We start from the raw sequence: 8,155 nt of genomic DNA, 5'->3' as shown, positions 1-8,155 counted from the left end.
TTAGAGCATTGGTTTGTGGCAAAGGTGACCCTCTTGGGCTGTCTTTTGGCCCTGAGTATATCCAGGAGCTCAGGGCAAAAATTTTCTAATCTGTCTGATAGTATTACCTCCCTGTTTTCATAGCACTCCAGAGGGGCAGGGTACAGCTCATCAGTTAGCAGGCTAAGCTCGGCCGTGTGGTGTAGAACTTTTTTCAGTAAAAGCACAGAGAGGTCATTATCATAGAAATTGATTTCTGTGAGATGGGAACATTGTCTTAGGGCAGGCAGCAGGGCATCGACCTGAAATTCCCCCATACCACATGACTTCAAATGCAGGCATTCTAGGGTATATCTAACTGTCTCAAGGAGACACCCAAGAGGCTCAAGGAGTAAATGACATAAAGGTATTTCAATAAGATGCAGACATTTGAGCTCAAAAATATTCAGGCAATAGGGCAAGTAATCCAAGTCCGACTGTGAGAGGTAACATCTCCTGATCCAAAGTGTCTGCAAGGGCTTCTTCAGGCACCTGGGGAGAGAAGAGATGATTGATTTCAGGAAAATAGTGTTGAAGAGGGAAAAGGATTGGCAGATAAGCAGATGACATTCTCCCATACTCATTCTGACTGTATATTCAGGTCACCCCCACCCAGGACATGGCCTTCTTTTGTCTGCTCACACAACCAAGACCATACTAGTCTGAGGCCTGTCAACATCAATATGATTCAGTATCTTGCAGGATACCACACCAATGGATATATCAGGCCATCTTGGTGCACATAAGAAGAACTACCTACCCCAAATAAAATTCAATAATTTCCTAGTGTTATTTTTGAAAGTTCTCAGAGGTTTTGTTCCTGCAAGGTCCATGATCCTGTCTTTATTATGAAACCCAGTGTTGCATAGTTCTCATCTACTCAACCTGTTTCTGGACTAAAAACATGAGCAATAAGAGTCATGCTTATGCCTGTTCATACATGTCTTATCACAGAGATCATCTCCTCGGATATGCTATGTCTTTAACATTGATAGATTTATGGTGTCCAGACCATCATGGAATCCCTAGCTTGCAAACCAAAACCAAACAATAACAAAAACAAAAAACAAAAAACAAGGAAAGAGAACAGGAAATTAAAGAGGTGTGGTTTTTCTGGTCTACTGGACACTCTCAGTCCTTCCTTACCTGAGATATTCTTTCAGGTTGTCTTTTAAAAAGGGGACATCATTTACATAGAGTTCCCGGAGATGGTGGAGTGTGGGAAGTGGAGAATTCACTGTGATTACTTTCTTCTCATCAACCTTTCTAGTATAACCCATACTGATGGTATCTTTGATTTTATCTAGACTGAATGAGAGAAGATTGTTCATCTGTTTCAGGTAGGGATTAAGAAAGTCCAAATCTTCTAGGCAAAGACAACATAGCTCGAGATCTTGTATACAGTCTGCATGTACAATTTTGAAGACATCCAAGATTGTGGCTTTAGTTAAGCACTGAATTTTCAGCTTTTTACAGCATAAATGAATGGAATCTTTTCTCTGCTGGGCCCACTGCAACAAGTATGTGGCACATTCATCAAGGCTGCCTTCCATGAGTTGGAGTTGAGTCGTCACCCACAATTCTTTCTTCATCCCACAGTCAGGGCTGCTTTCCAATGCCTGCTTCTGTTCCATGAACTCTAGTAAGCCTTCATCTTCATGGGATTCAGCCGATATCCCATAGAAATCATGGTCTCCATCCCTCCAAATGATCTCTCTGAGTTTGCAACTACTGTGGGAGAAATGAGTATAATTTTCAGAAGGCAAGAGATAACACATCATACAGTTTGATTTCCTTCCACACCTCACACTTCAGCTTTTTTCCACAACATTTTATTCCTGTGCCTAGAATCAAACCCAGAGCCTCATGCTGAGAAAATGAATAACATTCATTGCAAGAACAGCATCTTTAGCCCTGTCCTGCTTCCCTTAACTCCAGTCCCCTTAATCCCAACCTCATTTCACTTGAAACTTTTAGGGATACAGGAAGAGATCCATTCTTCACTGGGTTTTTCTACCTTTTTCTGTCTTCTATATTAGCCATTATTTTTCCAGATAGTTTAGACTGAGCCCAAGCTTCTACACCACTCTAAGCCTCTTCTCCAAGTAAAGAACAGTCCTGACTATAAGGTAAAAAAAATTGAATAACAGAAGCCTCTCATCCACAGTTGGCCATATACCCTCTGTCCCTAATTGCTCATTCTCAGTACTCAAGAGAACCTTCCTCCATTCCCAGCTGATCCTGCCTACCTGGAATGAACTGGTTCTGAAATCAGTATATCTAGCCCCTCAAGAACAGCCTTCAGTGTGTCTAGGCAGAGGTTCTTTATCAACATTCCTACAGAAAGGTATTGGAAGGGCCACACAGGTATCATGGCGGTCAAGATTGTTGTATGTCCATTAATGAAGGCCTCCTCAAACATCTTTGGGAACAGACTACTGGGAAGGTCCTTGAGATAATAAATGGCCAAGGCCTCCTCACTCAGTAGCCTATCTCTTGTCAGCTTCACCAGGGTGGCTGGGGAGTAGACATCCATTGTGTCTTCTAAAGAGTCATCCTATGGAAGCAAGGGAAACATATACCATTAATGACAATAAGTTTATTATTAGGAATATTTCATAATAATGTCATTATTAGGAAGCCTTTCTGCCCACATTGGGAGGTGTGGAGGCTAGATAACTAGTGCTGAGAATGCAGAACTCAATTTACCAATTTGTGCACACTCAGTTGTTTTGTTGTTGTTGTTTTTTTTGTTTGTTTGTTCATTAAGATAATGTCTTGACAGAACTCCCTATATCCTTGGCTGTCCTGAAACTTGATTTATAGACCACAGTGGCCTGGACTCTACAGATAATTGCCTGCCTCTGCCTCCCAAGTGCTGAGATTACATGTGTTTTCCATCACTGCTCAGCCTGTGTCTAATCCAGGAATCTTTGATCTGGCCTGTGCTGGTTTTAAAGCAATAATTATCTCTGGTAGTGGGAAGTGTCTCCAAAGTATACTAGTTCCCAGTGGCTACATCCAATTGCAGCCACAACTAGGGAACATACATCCCACTAAGAAGGGAACACAAGGAACTCTTAAGCCTCAGTCAGGTGTTGGATTATGAATAGACTGTGCTTAGCACTGCAGGCCCTCAAAGAAAGCAAAGAAAATCAAATTCCAAATTCTCCACAATCTCTATTTATCCAGCTACACTGAATGGAAGGGAGACTGTGATTGTGATGTAATGTCAATTAAATACATACATACATACATACACACACACACATATGTACACATACATATACATGGACATATATACTACATACACACACATATATGTATGTATATATACAGGTTTCTTCCTTAAAGTTTGAAGACATCCTGAGTTCCAGTAAAACAAGGGACTACTTATCAATGAGTAGATGTAAATAGGATTTCTTTTTTGGTATTTTGTGTTTGTTTGGTAGTTTTGCATTATTTATTTAGTTATGTATCTATTTATTTATTGAATGTATATGAGTGTACTGTCCCTGTCTTCGAACACACCTGAAGAGGGCATCACATCCCATTATAGATGGTTGTGAGCCACATGTAGATTCTAGGAATTGAACACAGTACCTCTGAGAAAGCATAGTACTCTTAACAACTGACCCAATACTCTAGCCCCTTGTTTTGCCTTTTTAAAGGACACATATAATATTTGGCTATTTTGACTCTTACAGCTTTCCTCTGCCTCCCTGTTGCTGGGATTAAAAGCTCACCAAAGAATCCTAGGCTTAAAGTGACATAACGATCATTACTCAAGGCAATTGAGTAGCTCACATCTGACACTCTAGCCTAGAGGGCCTAGAATTCAAGGTCACCCTGACATTCTCACTGACCAAGACAGTGAGGCTATCTCGAGAAAGAAAAATAAAACTAAATAAAATTTAAAATCCCCACAGAAACCACTATGACCTAGTTAATACTCAGATGTAATTGAGAACACACTTGGATATTCTGGTTAAGCAGCCCTCCGGTGAATGAGGTAGGAGAAGAAAATCTTTGTGAGTTTAAAGCCTGGCAAACTTTTCTCAAGTTACATTCCATACATTGGCTCCTCCTCCAGTTCCCCATCCAATTGCTACTCCCACTTTCATCCAAGAGGTTGCTACCCCCCCCCCAAAACCCTCAGGAATTCCCCTTCTCAAAGGTCTCAAGTCTTTTCCACTGAAGCTAGACCAGGCAGTCCTTTGCTGTATATGCACTGGGGACTTTAGACAAGCCTGTGTATGCTGCCAAGATGGATGGCTTAGTCCCTGGAAACTTCCAGGGACCCAGGTTAGTTGAGATTTGTGGAATTACTATGGGGTTTCCCTCCTCTTCAGCTTCTTCAACTTGTCTGCTAATTCAACGTTTAAAAAAATCTGAAATGACCAAGAAGCACTTAAAGAAATATTCACAGTCCTTAGTCTTCAGGGAAATGCAAATAAGCATGGTCTTAAGCTTCTACCTTACAACAATCAGAATGGCTAAGATAAAAAACTCCAGTGACTACACATGCTGGTGAGGATGTGGAGAAATACAATACTCATTTCTGGTGAGATTGAAAACTGGTGCAACCACTCTGGAAATCAATCTGGTTGCTCCTCAGAAAATTGGAAACACTTCTACTTGATGAGCCAGCTATATCATTCCTGGTCATATACATAGAAGTTGCCCCACTGTACTGCAAAGACACATGTTCCTCCATGTTCTTAGCAGCCTTATTTGTAATAGCCAGAAGCTGCAAACAAAGCAGACAGTGCTCAAACAAAGAATGGATACAGAAAATGTAGTTCATTTACACAATGGAATATAATCTGGCTAATAAAAAATGAGGACATCAAGAATTTTACAGGCAAATAGTTGGAACTAGAAAACATCATCCTGAGTGAGGTAATGCAGACCTAAAATGACATGCACGATATATACTAACTGGTAAGTGGACATACAAAAAAAGAACAGAATATCTAGGATGCAGGCCAGACAAATTTATGTAGAGAGAACTCATCTCAAAAAAGAAACAGCAAGTAAGAAATGATATAAACAAAATTTCATGTGAGGACAAGGCTAGACTAGGCTGCATGAGATGAGATATACTTAGGAAGCTGAGGGACTTACTTGCTCTGGACACTGGTGGCAGATCACCATATTCAGGCAGGGGGAGGCTGTAACCTCAGGCTTCAAGAGAATGAGTGTTTCTCTGCCTGCTGTGACCCTTTATATAGTTTTCAGCTGAACCCTCCCTTTATAGCCACACCCTCACAGCCAAAGCAGGCCTCTGAGTCAATAATTGAGTCTCCACCCACTTGCTCATTTTCGGATATGGTTGGTGCAGGTAAGTTGTGTGAGATCCTTACACAGGAAAATTCTTAGGCCAGACAGATATGCAAGAACTGATCTATTGAAGCAAGAGTTTTGCATATTGTCTTTCATCATAGCACTTGCAAAGCTGAGGCAGGTGTATCTCTGAGTTCAAAACCACTCTTAGACTCCAAGCATATGGCATTTATCCCAACTCATGCTGACTATACATTGAGGTCAACACCCAGGGCATGACCTTCTGTTTTCTGCACACACAATTCATAGCATGCTAGTCTGAGCCCTTTGATTATCAGCATGGGCATGACTCAGGTCATGGCAAGAAACCACAGCAATGGCTGTACCAGTTCAACATAGTGCATGTAGGAAGATACAAGATACATCTTGTATCCTCAATAACCACTCACCCTTATGTCAGTCCCTGTCCAGTGATTCCTGTGTTTCCTCCTCCATGCTCTAGTACTTCATGGAAAATGATATTGAAAGGACCAAGTTGGTAATTCTTACTCTTCTCTCCTGTGTAGGCTTTTCCGACATTCATTTATATATGATTTCTTCTTCTTTGATTTCTATCACTGGGTTTCACAACATAGCCCTGAATGGTCTTAAAGTCTAGAGCATCCTCTCTCATTTTGCAAATTCCACAGCTACCACAGATAGAGGAGAAAGGAGAGGAGGGAAAGCAATGTAAGTGGAAGGATTCAGTGGCATGTCTATCTCAAATTCACAGTTTTTCAGGATACATTTATGTGGTCACATGACTCCAGATATTCTTACAGGAAACTTAAATGTCTCCTTTTCACTTTTAAATTTCAGTCTGGTTGGTCAGCTATGTGGTCCTCAGTTCACAGAACTTCTACCCAATTCTCCAATTTAGTAAAATAAAGCCCACTGTCATACAGCATCTTATAATAACTTCAGAAAGCAGTAATACCATACATTTCAGAGATTCTCCTCCTTCTGTCATTGGCAGGCTCGATCTGTGGAAAGAAAATCCTATGTTGTTGGGCATATATCAGTAGTACTGCCTCATTTGAGGGCCTTAATAGGGAATCAGTATCTTTTTGCCACAAGAAGAAACTGGTCACACTGCCTTCTCCTGAATAACCTTTCCAAATGGAAAAGAGTCAATGGATCAGGGTTTGGTACCTGTTGAGACAAAGCTTAATTATATTTGGGTTATGTCTTATGAGAGCCTCCATATGCTGAGCCTGATGAGTGTTTGGACTTGAGACCTCTAGAGTGTACAACAGGGTACACTAAGTTCTCTAATACTGCAGATCTGGCCTTATGGTGGTCTCTGGAATGGGGGAGACTTACAGTTCCTAAGACATATCATGAATATATGGCACCTGAATGTTTTACCAGACCCATCTGACTCAGCCATGTCCCTATGGACAAGTATGCCGAATGATTTTGTGAGCTCCTTGATACGAAGAGGCTAAATGTGGCCCAAGGCAGCCCAAGGTACAGATACCAGCAGTTTCAGTCCAGTGCTCTCAGCAGGCAGACATTAGGCAGGACCTGAAGCTGTAGTTCAATCCTGTAGAAACCATCAGGCTTGCCAATTGGCTTCAGGAGACGCCGCAGAAGCAGCAAGGAACCTGGCAGAGGAACCTAAGAGCAGTTCCTGGCAAGTTTCTCTCAATGGTAGCATTATCACAAGTTGAGCTCAACATTGCTATGTAAGCTAAGCGAATAATACATGGATGTTTTTAGTGAAAAATAGTGGGGAAGAGCAATCCAAACTAAAGCTTAGTGCTGGTGTTCCATTGTTTATGGGGTCATATTTCCTTCTTTATCAAGAAATTTTTTCCTGTCTGCTATATTAAAGTATCCTTTCTTTCACCTGTGTCTGCTTCAGGAAAACTTTGTTTCATATATCTGCTTTACTAAAGGATCGTTTCACCTGAGTGCCGTAGCAAACCATCATTTGATATAACTAACTTTCCAAAGAAACCAGAGTTTTCCATTTCACTTGGGAGGTACAATCAAGGAGATTTCTGAGTTAGAGGCCAGCCTTTTCTACAGAGCAAGTTCCAGTATATCCAGAACTAAACAAATAAACTGCCAAAGGAGATAAAAAAGAAAGAAGAATGACCAAAAACCAAAAAAAAAAAATCCAAAGTAAAAAAAATACTTTTTAAATGAAAATCTGCTTTCAAAAAATACTGCTTTGAAATCATTTTCAATTCAATTTTAGTGCACAGACCTGTGTGTGTGTGTGTGTGTGTGTGTATAATATGAATTTATTCATTAAATTGCTGCTGTATAATATCATTTAACACATTTAAATTTTTTTGTTTTTAAATTATGTGTGTGTATATTTATATTCTCATTTATTTAATGAGAAATGTTAACATGGATGAAATTTCGTACAGGCCAAAGGAGTTGGATCCCTCTGGATCTGAAGTTTTAGATTTTGTGAACTACAGGATATGGGTGCTAGGAATTGTAGTTGGGTCCTTTGAAAGACCAGCCTGTACTCTAAACATGTGATCCATATCATAAATATTAATGAAGATGTGATAGCACCTGAGCTGCCACAGTACCAAGTATCTGGCATAGGCCTAGGGGATTAACAGAAAATACAGACTCACATCATTCTGGTGATGAGAATGCCAAAGCTTTACTGAAGAACCACCAATTTATACTTGAGGCTGTGTGGAAAACAATAGGAAAAAACAATCACAGCCATAGGTCAGGCACCTGGGAAGTCCCTACCACACTGGGCAGGAAAACAGAAATCAAGCTAAGCTGCAGGATATTCTGCTCTGAGGAAACCTGTGCAAACAGCTCAGCTGGGGGC

At 40.6% G+C, this 8,155-nt stretch overlaps 1 pseudogene; it reads right to left on the bottom strand.

Moving 5' to 3' along the window:
• LOC127680168 (oogenesin-3-like) lies at window positions 1–5,175 on the bottom strand (annotated as a pseudogene).
• Window positions 5,176–8,155: the final 2,980 nt, after the last annotated feature.

The sequence above is a fragment of the Apodemus sylvaticus genome, chromosome 3, assembly GCF_947179515.1.
Source record: "Apodemus sylvaticus chromosome 3, mApoSyl1.1, whole genome shotgun sequence".
Lineage (NCBI taxonomy): Eukaryota > Metazoa > Chordata > Mammalia > Rodentia > Muridae > Apodemus > Apodemus sylvaticus.
Note: the sequence above shows the minus strand (reverse complement) of the source record. Positions and strands in the feature narration are given on the sequence as shown.